The sequence below is a fragment of the Schistocerca gregaria genome, chromosome 4, assembly GCF_023897955.1.
Source record: "Schistocerca gregaria isolate iqSchGreg1 chromosome 4, iqSchGreg1.2, whole genome shotgun sequence".
NCBI classification, from domain to species: domain Eukaryota; kingdom Metazoa; phylum Arthropoda; class Insecta; order Orthoptera; family Acrididae; genus Schistocerca; species Schistocerca gregaria.
In genome coordinates this window covers 17,166,205-17,182,052 of record NC_064923.1, presented here as the reverse complement: position 1 = coordinate 17,182,052, position 15,848 = coordinate 17,166,205, and the positions used below count along the sequence as shown (strand labels likewise).

At 46.3% G+C, this 15,848-nt stretch overlaps 1 non-coding gene across 1 annotated transcript; it reads right to left on the bottom strand.

The window, feature by feature from the left end:
• Positions 1 to 10,125: 10,125 nt before the first annotated feature.
• Positions 10,126 to 10,197, bottom strand: Trnai-aau (transfer RNA isoleucine (anticodon AAU)). The gene has a single exon. It is a non-coding gene; the product is annotated as a tRNA-Ile (tRNA).
• Positions 10,198 to 15,848: the final 5,651 nt, after the last annotated feature.

The window sequence follows — 15,848 nt, the reverse complement described above, 5'->3', positions numbered from 1 at the left end:
AATGTTTTCCTAACGTCACACTCGTCACGTACTTCACTTTTATGTCATAATCATTTCTGAGAGGCAAAGAAACTGCATGACAACAAGCAGAGCTAGTGGCGTCAAAATTAACACACATACTTTATGTGACTCAAAAGCCGAACGAGTTACTTTCCGACGTTGTTTTAGATGTGCAAGTGCCAGTCAAAACTCGCGGTGTCGGCACTCTGCCGACCATTTCGCTAGTTAACACCGGTCTTGCTGTGTGTGTTTCAAGCTCATGAGGATCTCCAAGCAAAAAATGGTCAACAGCAACATTCAGACGGTTTCGTACTGCTCAATTGCTACATTAAAACGGTATGTTTCTTTTTCAGAACTGGAAAACACGAGAGTGACAGCATTCGAACCTGTAATCTTCAGATCCGAAGTCCGACGCCTTATCCATTAGGCCACACGGTCACTGACAACAAACATTTACACGTATACGACTCATCTCGAAACGCTCACACCCCTGAGGATTTGTGTTTTCGTTCTACACAGCCGCTGCCCCTTGCTCTTTCCCACCCATTCGTTACATTCAACCTCTGACGAGACCGACCAAATATAGACTGAGAAACAAGACCACACACTTTGTGCTTTCGGAATCGAAGGCAGGGCGTCCCTCGCCGCATTTGCTACGATGGCCATTTGCTACTTCTGCAGAAGCGGCGACGACGACGACGACGACGACGACGACGACGACGACGACGAATATCGCGAGAGGCTCTGAGATACGTGAGAAATACATCTATAAAATGTAATTCGGACTGCCTCGTCCCACCTTATGCTGTACCGCTTTGGCAAATGCTTTATCTGCGCCATTCGCCTTAATCGCATCTGAGAGTAATTCTTAAAAAACGCCTGTCGCTAATTGTTCGTCATCACAGGTACTGTTTGCTAAACGCCCACGTCGCGCAACTGATTTCCAAAATTCATCTTTCTCCTGTGAGGATGGAACTTAAGACCCCTGGTTTATTAGACCAGTGAGCTACCACTGAGCTTAAGAGGCGCGGCCTACCGGTACTCTTGGGTACTTCGTCCTTACGGTCGTCTGCATCATCAGACTTTAGCTGACAACACTTCATATTACCGGCTAATATTTGCAGCTATGGCGAGAAATTACTGCTTGGCTACACATCTGACAAGTAACCGATGTGCTCTCCAAACAACAACACTTGCATTTCAGAACATGTCTTTCACACATGTCTACAAAATCACCTTCACCTTCAAATACAGTTTCCTTGCGACTGACAGAGACGTAGGCAAAGTTTATAGTTGCTATTTCCATTAAATCTCGTTAATCAGAAAAACGGTAATTTACACCTGCAGCGGAACAAAATTCCGTTTCGCCCAGCGTCTGGCTCGAACCCACGACCCTGGGATTAAGAGTCTGACGCTCTACCAACTGAGCTAGCCGGCGACCTCGGTGAATACCTGCCGGGTAGCACGTCACACAGTAATCGTTTGGGTTGGGTGGTCCCATACAGAATCTCTCCATGCTGCCTAATGTTTTCCTAACGTCACACTCGTCACGTACTTCACTTTTATGTCATAATCATTTCTGAGAGGCAAAGAAACTGCATGACAACAAGCAGAGCTAGTGGCGTCAAAATTAACACACATACTTTATGTGACTCAAAAGCCGAACGAATTACTTTCCGACGTTGTTTTAGGTGTGCAAGTGCCAGTCAAAACTCGCGGTGTCGGCACTCTGCCGACCATTTCGCTAGTTAACACCGGTCTTGCTGTGTGTGTTTCAAGCTCATGAGGATCTCCAAGCAAAAAATGGTCAACAGCAACATTCAGACGGTTTCGTACTGCTCAATTGCTACATTAAAACGGTATGTTTCTTTTTCAGAACTGGAAAAACACAAGCGTGACAGCATTCGAACCTGTAATCTTCAGATCCGAAGTCCGACGCCTTATCCATTAGGCCACACGGTCACTGACAACAAACATTTACACGTATACGACTCATCTCGAAACGCTCACACCCCTGAGGATTTGTGTTTTCGTTCTACACAGCCGCTGCCCCTTGCTCTTTCCCACCCATTCGTTACATTCAACCTCTGACGAGACCGACCAAATATAGACTGAGAAACAAGACCACACACTTTGTGCTTTCGGAATCGAAGGCAGGGCGTCCCTCGCCGCATTTGCTACGATGGCCATTTGCTACTTCTGCAGAAGCGGCGGCGGCGACGATGACGACGACGACGACGAATATCGCGAGAGGCTCTGAGATATGTGAGAAATACATCTATAAAATGTAATTCAGACTGCCTCGTCCCACCTTACGCTGTACCGCTTTGGCAAATGCTTTATCTGCGCCATTCGCCTTAATCGCATCTGAGAGTAATTCTTAAAAAACGCCTGTCGCTAATTGTTCGTCATCACAGGTACTGTTTGCTAAACGCCCACGTCGCGCAACTGATTTCCAAAATTCATCTTTCTCCTGTGAGGATGGAACTTAAGACCCCTGGTTTATTAGACCAGTGCTCTACCACTGAGCTAAAGAGGCGCGGCCTAGCGGTACTCTTGGGTACTTCGTCCTTACGGTCGTCTGCATCATCAGACTTTAGCTGACAACACTTCATATTACCGGCTAATATTTGCAGCTATGGCGAGAAATTACTGCTTGGCTACACATCTGACACGTAACCGATGTGCTCTCCAAACAACAACACTTGCATTTCAAAACATGTCTTTCACACATGTCTACAAAATCACCTTCACCTTCAAATACAGTTTCCTTGCGACTGACAGAGACGTAGGCAAAGTTTAAAGTTGCTATATCCATTAAATCTCGTTAATCAGAAAAACGGTAATTTACACCTGCAGCGGAACAAAATTCCGTTTCGCCCAGCGTCTGGCTCGAACCCACGACACTGGGATTAAGAGTCTGACGCTCTACCAACTGAGCTAGCCGGCGACCTCGGTGAATACCTGCCGGGTAGCACGTCACACAGTTCTCGTTTGGGTTGGGTGGTCCCATACAGAATCTCTCCATGCTGCCTAATGTTTTCCTAACGTCACACTCGTCACGTACTTCACTTTTATGTCATAATCATTTCTGAGAGGCAAAGAAACTGCATGACAACAAGCAGAGCTAGTGGCGTCAAAATTAACACACATACTTTATGTGACTCAAAAGCCGAACGAGTTACTTTCCGACGTTGTTTTAGATGTGCAAGTGCCAGTCAAAACTCGCGGTGTCGGCACTCTGCCGACCATTTCGCTAGTTAACACCGGTCTTGCTGTGTGTGTTTCAAGCTCATGAGGATCTCCAAGCAAAAAATGGTCAACAGCAACATTCAGACGGTTTCGTACTGCTCAATTGCTACATTAAAACGGTATGTTTCTTTTTCAGAACTGGAAAACACGAGCGTGACAGCATTCGAACCTGTAATCTTCAGATCCGAAGTCCGACGCCTTATCCATTAGGCCACACGGTCACTGACAACAAACATTTACACGTATACGACTCATCTCGAAACGCTCACACCCCTGAGGATTTGTGTTTTCGTTCTACACATCCGCTGCCCCTTGCTCTTTCCCACCCATTCGTTACATTCAACCTCTGACGAGACCGACCAAATATAGACTGAGAAACAAGACCACACACTTTGTGCTTTCGGAATCGAAGGCAGGGCGTCCCTCGCCGCATTTGCTACGATGGCCATTTGCTACTTCTGCAGAAGCGGCGACGACGACGACGACGACGACGACGACGACGACGACGACGACGACGAATATCGCGAGAGGCTCTGAGATACGTGAGAAATACATCTATAAAATGTAATTCGGACTGCCTCGTCCCACCTTATGCTGTACCGCTTTGGCAAATGCTTTATCTGCGCCATTCGCCTTAATCGCATCTGAGAGTAATTCTTAAAAAACGCCTGTCGCTAATTGTTCGTCATCACAGGTACTGTTTGCTAAACGCCCACGTCGCGCAACTGATTTCCAAAATTCATCTTTCTCCTGTGAGGATGGAACTTAAGACCCCTGGTTTATTAGACCAGTGCTCTACCACTGAGCTTAAGAGGCGCGGCCTAGCGGTACTCTTGGGTACTTCGTCCTTACGGTCGTCTGCATCATCAGACTTTAGCTGACAACACTTCATATTACCGGCTAATATTTGCAGCTATGGCGACAAATTACTGCTTGGCTACACATCTGACACGTAACCGATGTGCTCTCCAAACAACAACACTTGCATTTCAGAACATGTCTTTCACACATGTCTACAAAATCACCTTCACCTTCAAATACAGTTTCCTTGCGACTGACAGAGACGTAGGCAAAGTTTAAAGTTGCTATTTCCATTAAATCTCGTTAATCAGAGAAACGGTATTTTATACCTGCAGCAGAACAAAGTTCCGTTTCGCCCAGCGTCTGGCTCGAACCCACGACCTTGGGATTAAGAGTCTGATGCTCTACCGACTGAGCTAGCCGGCTACCTCGGTTCATACCTGCCGGTTAGCACGTCACACAGTACTCGTTTGGGTTGGGTGGTCCCATACAGAATCTCTCCATGCTGCCTAATGTTTTCCTAACGTCACACTCGTCACGTACTTCACTTTTATGTCATAATCATTTCTGAGAGGCAAAGAAACTGCATGACAACAGGCAGAGCTAGTGGCGTCAAAATTAACACACATACTTTATGTGACTCAAAAGCCGAACGAGTTACTTTCCGACGTTGTTTTAGATGTGCAAGTGCCAGTCAAAACTCGCGGTGTCGGCACTCTGCCGACCATTTCGCTAGTTAACACCGGTCTTGCTGTGTGTGTTTCAAGCTCAGGAGCATCTCCAAGCAAAAAATGGTCAACAGCAACATTCAGACGGTTTCGTACTGCTCAATTGCTACATTAAAACGGTATGTTTCTTTTTCAGAACTGGAAAACACGAGCCTGACAGCATTCGAACCTGTAATCTTCAGATCCGAAGTCCGACGCCTTATCCATTAGGCCACACGGTCACTGACAACAAACATTTACACGTATACGACTCATCTCGAAACGCTCACACCCCTGAGGATTTGTGTTTTCGTTCTACACAGCCGCTGCCCCTTGCTCTTTCCCACCCATTCGTTACATTCAACCTCTGACGAGACCGACCAAATATAGACTGAGAAACAACATCCACACACTTTGTGCATTCGGAATCGAAGGCAGGGCGTCCCTCACCGCATTTGCTACGATGGCCATTTGCTACTTCTGCAGAAGCGGCGGCGGCGGCGGCGGCGGCGACGAGGACGACGACGACGACGACGACGACGATGAAGACGAATATCGCGAGAGGCTCTGAGATACGTGAGAAATACATCTATAAAATTTAATTCAGACTGCCTCGTCCCACCTTATGCTGTACCGCTTTGGCAAATGCTTTATCTGCGCCATTCGCCTTAATGGCATCTGAGAGTAATTCTTAAAAAACGCCTGTCGCTAATTGTTCGTCATCACAGGTACTGTTTGCTAAACGGCCACGTCGCGCAACTGATTTACAAAACTCATCTTTCTCCTGTGAGGATGGAACTTAAGACCCCTGGTTTATTAGACCAATGCTCTACCACTGAGCTAAAGAGGCGCGGCCTAGCGGTACTCTTGGGTACTTCGTCCTTACGGACGTCTGCATCATCAGACCTTAGCTGACAACACTTCATATTACCGGCTAATATTTGCAGCTATGGCGACAAATTACTGCTTGGCTACACATCTGACACGTAACCGATGTGCTCTCCAAACAACAACACTTGCATTTCAGAACATGTCTTTCACACATGTCTACAAAATCACCTTCACCTTCAAATACAGTTTCCTTGCGACTGACAGAGACGTAGGCAAAATTTAAAGTTGCTATTTCCATTAAATCTCGTTAATCAGAAAAACGGTAATTTATACCTGCAGCAGAACAAAATTCCGTTTCGCCCAACGTCTGGCTCGAACCCACGACCCTGGGATTAAGAGTCTGACGCTCTACCGACTGAGCTAGCCGGCTACCTGCCGGTTAGCACGTCACACAGTACTCGTTTGGGTTGGGTGGTCCCATACAGAATCTCTCCATGCTGCCTAATGTTTTCCTAACGTCACACTCGTCACGTACTTCACTTTTATGTCATAATCATTTCTGAGAGGCAAAGTAACTGCATGACAACAGGCAGAGCTAGTGGCGTCAAAATTAACACACATACTTTATGTGACTCAAAAGCCGAACGAGTTACTTTCCGACGTTGTTTTAGATGTGCAAGTGCCAGTCAAAACTCGCGGTGTCGGCACTCTGCCGACCATTTCGCTAGTTAACACCGGTCTTGCTGTGTGTGTTTCAAGCTCATGAGCATCTCCAAGCAAAAAATGGTCAACAGCAACATTCAGACGGTTTCGTACTGCTCAATTGCTACATTAAAACGGTATGTTTCTTTTTCAGAACTGGAAAACACGAGCGTGACAGCATTCGAACCTGTAATCTTCAGATCCGAAGTCCGACGCCTTATCCATGAGGCCACACGGTCACTGACAACAAATATTTACACGTATACGACTCATCTCGAAACGCTCACACCTCTGAGGATTTCTGTTTTCGTTCTACACAGCCGCTGCCCCTTGCTCTTTCCCACCCATTCGTTACATTCAACCTCTGACGAGACCGACCAAATATAGACTGAGAAACAAGACCACACACTTTGTGCATTCGGAATCGAAGGCAGGGCGTCCCTCGCCGCATTTGCTACGATGGCCATTTGCTACTTCTGCAGAAGCGGCGGCGGCGACGACGACGACGACGACGACGACCGACGACGACGACGACGACGAAGATCGCGAGAGGCTCTGAGATATGTGAGAAATACATCTATAAAATGTAATTCAGACTGCCTCGTCCCACCTTATGCTGTACCGCTTTGGCAAATGCTTTATCTGCGCCATTCGCCTTAATCGCATCTGAGAGTAATTCTTAAAAAAACGCCTGTCGCTAATTGTTCGTCATCACAGGTACCGTTTCCTATACGGCCACGACGCGCAACTGATTTCCAAAATTCATCTTTCTCCTGTGAGGATGGAACTTACGACCCCTGGTTTAATAGACCAGTGCTCTACCACTGAGCTAAAGAGGCGCGACCTAGCGGTTCTATTGGTTACTTCGTCCTTACGGTCGTCTGCATCATCAGACTTTAGCTGACAACACTTCACATTACCGGCTAATATTTGCAGCTATGGCGACAAATTACTGCTTGGCTACACATCTGACACGTAACCGATGTGCTCTCCAAACAACAACACTTGCATTTCAGAACATGTCTTTCACACATGTCTACAAAATCACCTTCACCTTCAAATACAGTTTCCTTGCGACTGACAGAGACGTAGGCACAGTTTAATGTTGCTATTTCCATTAAATCTCGTTAATCAGAAAAACGGTAATTTAAATCTGCAGCGGAACGAAATTCCGTTCCGCCCAGCGTCTGGCTCGAACCCACGAACCTGGTATTAAGAGTCTGACGCTCTACCGACTGAGCTAGCCGGCTGCCTCGATGAATACCTGCCGGGTAGCACGTCACACAGTACTCGTTTGGGTTGGGTGGTCCCATACAGAATCTCTCCATGCTGCCTAATGTTTTCCTAACGTCACACTCGTCACGTACTTCACTTTTATGTCATAATCATTTCTGAGAGGCAAAGAAATTGCATGACAACAAGCAGAGCTAGTGGCGTCAAAATTAAAACACATACTTTATGTGACTCAAAAGCCGAACGAGTTACTTTCCGACGTTGTCTTAGATGTGCAAGTGCCAGTCAAAACTCGCGGTGTCGGCACTCTGCCGACCATTTCGCTAGTTAACACCGGTCTTGCTGTGTGTGTTTCAAGCTCATGAGCATCTCCAAGCAAAAAATGGTCAACAGCAACATTCAGACGGTTTCGTACTGCTCAATTGCTACATTAAAACGGTATGTTTCTTTTTCAGAACTGGAAAAACACAAGCGTGACAGCATTCGAACCTGTAATCTTCACATCCGAAGTCCGACGCCTTATCCATTAGGCCACATGGTCACTGACAACAAACATTTACACGTATACGACTCATCTCGAAACGCTCACACCCCTGAGGATTTGTGTTTTCGTTCTACACAGCCGCTGCCCCTTGCTCTTTCCCACCCATTCGTTACATTCAACCTCTGACGAGACCGACCAAATATAGACTGAGAAACAAGACCACACACTTTGTGCATTCGGAATCGAAGGCAGGGCGTGCCCTCGCCGCATTTGCTACGATGGCCATTTGCTACTTCTGCAGAAGCGGCGGCGGCGACGACTACGACGACCGACGACCGACGACCGACGACCGACGACCGACGACCGACGACCGACGACGACGACGATCGCGATAGGCTCTGAGATATGTGAGAAATACATCTATAAAATGTAATTCAGACTGCCTCGTCCCACCTTATGCTGTACCGCTTTGGCAAATGCTTTATCTGCGCCATTCGCCATAATCGCATCTGAGAGTAATTCTTAAAAAAACGCCTGTCGCTAATTGTTCGTCATCACAGGTAGTGTATGCTATACGGCCACGACGCGCAACTGATTTCCAAAATTCATCTTTCTCCTGTGAGGATGGAACTTACGACCCCTGGTTTAATAGACCAGTGCTCTACCACTGAGCTAAAGAGGCGCGACCTAGCGGTTCTATTGGTTACTTCGTCCTTACGGTCGTCTGCATCATCAGACTTTAGCTGACAACACTTCATATTACCGGCTAATATTTGCAGCTATGGCGACAAATTACTGCTTGGCTACACATCTGACACGTAACCGATGTGCTCTCCAAACAACAACACTTGCATTTCAGAACATGTCTTTCACACATGTCTACAAAATCACCTTCACCTTCAAATACAGTTTCCTTGCGACTGACAGAGACGTAGGCACTGTTTAATGTTGCTATTTCCATTAAATCTCGTTAATCAGAAAAACGGTAATTTAAATCTGCAGCGGAACAAAATTCCGATCCGCGCAGCGTCTGGCTCGAACCCAGGACCCTGGTATTAAGAGTCTGACGCTCTACCGTCTCAGCAAGCCGGCTGCCTCGATGAATACCTGCCGGGTAGCACGTCACACAGTACTCGTTTGGGTTGGGTGGTCCCATACAGAATCTCTCCATGCTGCCTAATGTTTTCCTAACGTCACACTCGTCACGTACTTCACTTTTATGTCATAATCATTTCTGAGAGGCAAAGAAATTGCATGACAACAAGCAGAGCTAGTGGCGTCAAAATTAACACACATACTTTATGTGACTCAAAAGCCGAACGAGTTACTTTCCGACGTTGTTTTAGATGTGCAAGTGATAGTCAAAACTCGCTGTGTCGGCACTCTGCCGACCATTTCGCTAGTTAACACCGGTCTTGTTGTGTGTGTTTCAAGCTCAAGAGCATCTCCAAGCAAAAAATGGTCAACGCCAACATTCAGACGGTTTCGTACTGCTCAATTGCTACATTAAAACGGTATGTTTCTTTTTCAGAACTGGAAAAACACAAGCGTGACAGCATTCGAACCTGTAATCTCCAGATCCGAAGTCAGACGCCTTATCCATTAGGCCACACGGTCACTGACAACAACGTTTACATGTATACGACTCATCTCGAAACGCTCACACCCCTGAGGATTTGTGTTTTCGTTCTACACAGGCGCTGCCCCTAGCTCTTTCCCACCCATTCGTTACATTCAACCTCTGACGAGACCGACCAAATATAGACTGAGAAACAAGACCACACACTTTGTGCATTCGGAATCGAAGGCAGGGCGTCCCTCGCCGCATTTGCTACGATGGCCATTTGCTACTTCTGCAGAAGCGACGACGACGACGACGAGGACGACGAAGATCGCGAGAGGCTCTGAGATATGTGAGAAATACATCTATAAAATGTAATTCAGACTGCCTCGTCCCACCTTATGCTGCACTGCTTTGGCAAATGCTTTATCTGCGCCATTCGCCTTAATCGCATCTGAGAGTAATTCTTAAAAAACGCCTGTCGCTAATTGTTCGTCATCACAGGTACGGTTTGCTATACGGCCACGTCGCGCAACTGATTTTGAAAATTCATCTTTCTCCTGTGAGGATGGAACTAACGACCTCTGGTTTATTAGACCAGTGCTCTACCACTGAGCTAAAGAGGCGCGGCCTAGCGGTACTCTTGGGTACTTCGTCCTTACGGTCGTCTGCATCATCAGACTTTAGCTGACAACACTTCATATTACCGGCTAATATTTGCAGCTATGGCGAGAAATTACTGCTTGGCTACACATCTGACACGTAACCGATGTGCTCTCCAAACAACAACACTTGCATTTCAGAACATGTCTTTCACACATGTCTACAAAATCACCTTCACCTTCAAATACAGTTTCCTTGCGACTGACAGAGACGTAGGCAAAGTTTAAAGTTGCTATTTCCATTAAATCTCGTTAATCAGAAAAAGGTAATTTACACCTGCAGCAGAACAAAATTCCGTTTCGCCCAGCGTCTGGCTCGAACCCACGACCCTGGTATTAAGAGTCTGACGCTCTACCGACTGAGCTAGCCGGCTAACTCGGTGAATACTTCCCGGGTAGCACGTCAGACAGTACTCGTTTGGGTTGGCTGGTCCAATACAGAATCTCTCCATGCTGCCTAATGTTTTCCTAACGTCACACTCGTCACGTACTTCACTTTTATGTCATAATCATTTCTGAGAGGCAAAGAAATTGCATGACAACAAGCAGAGCTAGTGGTGTCAAAATTAACACACATAATTTATGTGACTCAAAAGCCGAACGAGTTACTTTCCGACGTTGTTTTAGATGTGCAAGTGATAGCCAGAACTCGCTGTGTCGGCACTCTGCCGACCATTTCGCTAGTTAACACCGGTCTTGTTGTGTGTGTTTCAAGCTCAAGAGCATCTCCAAGCAAAAAATGGTCAACAGCAACATTCAGACGGTTTCGTACTGCTCAATTGCTACATTAAAACGGTATGTTTCTTTTTCAGATCTGGAAAAGCACAAGCGTGACAGCATTCGAACTTGTAATTTTCAGATCCGAAGTCCGACGCCTTATCCACTAGGCCACACGTTCACTGACGACCAACATTTACATGTATACGACTCATTTCGAAACGCTCACACCCCTGAGGATTTGTGTTTTCGTTCTACACAGCCGCTGCCCCTTGCTCTTTCCCACCCATTCGTTACATTCAACCTCTGACGAGACCGACCAAATATGGACTGAGAAACAAGACCAGACACTTTGTGCATTCGGAATCGAAGGCAGGGCGCCCCTCGCCGCATTTGCTACAATTGCCATTTGCTACTTCTGCAATAGCGGCGGCGGCGACGACGACGACGACGAATATCGCGAGAGGCTCTAAGATATGTGAGAAATACATCTATAAAATGTAATTCAGACTGCCTCGTCCCACCTTATGCTGTACCGCTTTGGCAAATGCTTTATCTGCGCCATTCACCTTAATCGCATCTGAGAGTAATTCTTAAAAAAACGCCTGTCGCTAATTGTTCGTCATCACAGGTACTGTTTGCTATACGGCCACGACGCGCAACTGATTTCCAAAATTCATCTCTCTCCTGTGAGGAGGGAACTTACGACCCCTGGTTTATTAGACCAGTGCTCTACCACTGAGCTAAAGAGGCGCGGCCTAGCGGTACTCTTGGGTACTTCGTCCATACGGTCGTCTGCATCATTAGACTTTAGCTGACAACACTTAATATTACCGGCTAATATTTGCAGCTATGGCGACAAATTACTGCTTGGCTACACATCTGACACGTTACCGATGTGCTCTCCAAACAACAACACTTGCATTTCAGAACATGTCTTTCACACATGTCTACAAAGTCACCTTCACCTTCAAATACAGTTTCCTTGCGACTGACAGAGACGTAGGCAAAGTTTAATGTTGCTATTTCCATTAAATCTCGTTAATCAGAAAAACGGTAATTTACATCTGCAGACGGAACAAAATTCCGTTCGCGCCCAGCGTGGGGCTCGAACCAACAAACCTAGGATTAAGATTCTCACGCTCCACCGACTGAACTAGCCGGCTACCTCGATGAATACCTGCCGGGTAGCACGTCACACAGTACTCGTTTGGGTTGGGTGGTCCCATACAGAATCTCTCCATGCTGCCTAATGTTTTCCTAACGTCACACTCGTCACGTACTTCACTTTTATGTCATAATCATTTCTGAGAGGCAAAGAAATTGCATGACAACAAGCAGAGCTAGTGGCGTCAAAATTAACACACATACTTTATGTGACTCAAAAGCCGAACGAGTTACTTTCCGACGTTGTTTTAGATGTGTAAGTGCCAGTCAAAACTCGCGGTGTCGGCACTCTGCCGACCATTTCGCTAGTTAACACCGGTCTTGCTGTGTGTGTTTCAAGCTCAAGAGCATCTCCAAGCAAAAAATGGTCAACAGCAACATTCAGACGGTTTCGTACTTCTCAATTGTTACATTAAAACGGTATGTTTCTTTTTCAGAACTGGAAAACTCGAGCGTGACAGCATTCGAACCTGTAATCTTCAGATGCGAAGTCCGACGCCTTATCCATTAGGCCACACGGTCACTGACAACAAACATTTACACGTATACGACTCATCTCGAAACGCTCACAACCCTGAGGATTTGTGTTTTCGTTCTACACAGCCGCTGCCCCTTGCTCTTTCCCACCCATTCGTTACATTCAACCTCTGACGAGACCGACCAAATATAGACTGAGAAACAAGACCACACACTTTGTGCATTCGGAATCGAAGGCAGGGCGTCCCTCGCCGCATTTGCTACGATGGCTATTTGCTACTTCTGCAGAAGCGGCGGCGGAGACGACGACGAATATCGCGAGAGGCTCTGAGATATGTGAGAAATACATCTATAAAATGTAATTCAGACTGCCTCGTCCCAACTTATGCTGTACCGCATTGGCAAATGCTTTATCTGCGCCATTCGCCTTAATCGCATCTGAGAGTAATTCTTAAAAAAACGCCTGTCGCTAATAGTTCGTCATCACAGGTACTGTTTGCTATACGGCCACGACGCGCAACTGATTTCCAAAATTCATCTTTCTCCTGTGAGGATGGAACTTATGACCCCTGGGTTATTAGACCAATGCTCTACCACTGAGCTAAAGAGGTGGGCCTAGCGGTATTCTTGGGTACTTCGTCCTTACGGTCGTCAGCATCATCAGAATTTAGCTGACAACACTTCATATTACCGGCTAATATTTGCAGCTATGGCGACAAATTACTGCTTGGCTACACATCTGACACGTAACCGATGTACTCTCCAAACAACAACACTTGCATTTCAGAACATGTCTTTCACACATGTCTACAAAATCACCTTCACCTTCAAATACAGTTTCCTTGCGACTGACAGAGACGTAGGCAAAGTTTAAAGTTGCTATTACCATTAAATCTCATTAATCAGAAAAACGGTAATTTACACCTGCAGCGGAACAAAATCCCGTTCCGCCCAGCGTCTGGCTAGAAACCACGACCCTGGGATTAAGAGTCTGACGCTCTACCGACTGAGCTAGCCGGCTACATCGGTGAATACCTGCCGGGTAGCACGTCACACAGTACTCGTTTGGGTTGGGTGGTCCCATACAGAATCTCTCCATGCTGCCTAATGTTTTCCTAACGTCACACTCGTCACGTACTTCACTTTTATGTCATAATCATTTCTGAGAGGCAAAGAAATTGCATGACAACAAGCAGATCTAGTGGCGTCAAAATTAACACACATACTTTATGTGACTCAAAAGCCGAACGAGTTACTTTCCGACGTTGTTTTAGATGTGCAAGTGATTGTCAAAACTCGCTGTGTCGGCACTCTGCCGACCATTTCGCTAGTTAACACCGGTCTTGTTGTGTGTGTTTCAAGCTCAAGAGCATCTCCAAGCAAAAAATGGTCATCAGCAACATTCAGACGGTTTCGTACTGCTCAATTGCTACATTAAAACGGTATGTTTCTTTTTCAGTACTGGAAAAACACAAGCGTGACAGCATTCGAACCTGTAATCTTCAGATCCGAAGTCCGACGCCTTATCCATTAGGCCACACGGTCACTGACGACCAACATTTACATGTATACGACTCACCTCGAAACGCTCACACCCCTGAGGATTTGTGTTTTCGTTCTACACAGCCGCTGCCCCTTGCTCTTTCCCACCCATTCGTTACATTCAACTTCTTCCCCACGTGACCGACCAAATATAAACTGAGAAACAAGACCACACACTTTGTGCATTCGGAATCGAAGGCAGGGCGTCCCTCGCCGCATTTGCTACGATGGGCATTTGCTACTTCTGCAGAAGCGGCGACGACGACGACGACGAAAGGCTCTGAGATATGTGTGAAATACATCTATAAAATGTAATTCAGACTGCCTCGTCCCAACTTATGCTGTACTGCTTTGGCAAATGCTTTATCTGCGTCATTCGCCTTAATCACATCTGAGAGTAATTCTTAATAAAACGCCTGTCGCAAATTGTTCGTCATCACAGATACTGTTTGCTATAGAGCCACGACGTGCAACTGATTTCGAAAAATTCGTCTTCCTCCTGTGAGGATGAACTTACTACCCCTGGTATACTAGACCAGTGCTCTACCACTGAGCTAAAGAGGCGCGGCCTAGCGGTACTCTTGGATACTTCGTCCTTACGGTCGTCTGCATCATCAGACTTTAGCTGACAACACTTCATATTACCGGCTAATATTTGCAGCTATGGCGACAAATTACTGCTTGGCTACACATCTGTCACGTAACCGATGTGCTCTCCAAACAACAACACTTGCATTTCAGAACATGTCTTTCACACATGTCTACAAAATCACCTTCACCTTCAAATACAGTTTCCTTGCGACTGACAGAGACGTAGGCAAAGTTTAAAGTTGCTATTTCCATTAAATCTCGTTAATCAGAAAAACGGTAATTTACACCTGCAGCGGAACAAAATTCCGTTCCGCCCAGCGTCTGGCTCGAACCCACGACCCTGGGATTAAGAGTCTGACGCTCTACCGACTGAGCTAGCCGGCTACCTCGGTGAATACCTGCCGGGTAGCACGTCACACAGTACTCGTTTGGGTTGGGTGGTCCCATATAGAATCTCTCCATGCTGCCTAATGTTTTGCTAACGTCACACTCGTCACGTACTTCACTTTTATGTCATAATCATTTCTGAAAGGCAAAGAATTTGCATGACAACAAGCAGAGCTAGTGGCGTCAAAATTAACACACATACTTTATGTGACTCAAAAGCCGAACGAGTTACTTTCCGACGTTGTTTTAAATGTGCAAGTGATAGTCAAAACTCGCTGTGTCGGCACTCTGCCGACCATTTCGCTAGTTAACACCGGTCTTGTTGTGTGTGTTTCAAGCTCAAGAGCATCTCCAAGCAAAAAATGGTCAACAGCAACATTCAGACGGTTTCGTACTGCTCAATTGCTACATTAAAACGGAATGTTTCTTTTTCAGAACTGGAAAAACACACGCGTGACAGCATTCGAACCTGTAATCTTCAGATCCGAAGTCCGACGCCTTATCCATTAGGCCACACGGTCACTGACGACAAATATTTACATGTATACGACTCATCTCGAAACGCTCACACCCCTGAGGATTTGTGTTTTCGTTCTACACAGCTGCTGCCCCTTGCTCTTTCCCACCCATTCGTTACATTCAACCTCTGACGATACCGACCAAATATAGACTGAGAAACAAGACCACACACTTTGTGCATTCGGAATCGAAGGCAGGGCGTCCCTCGCCGCATT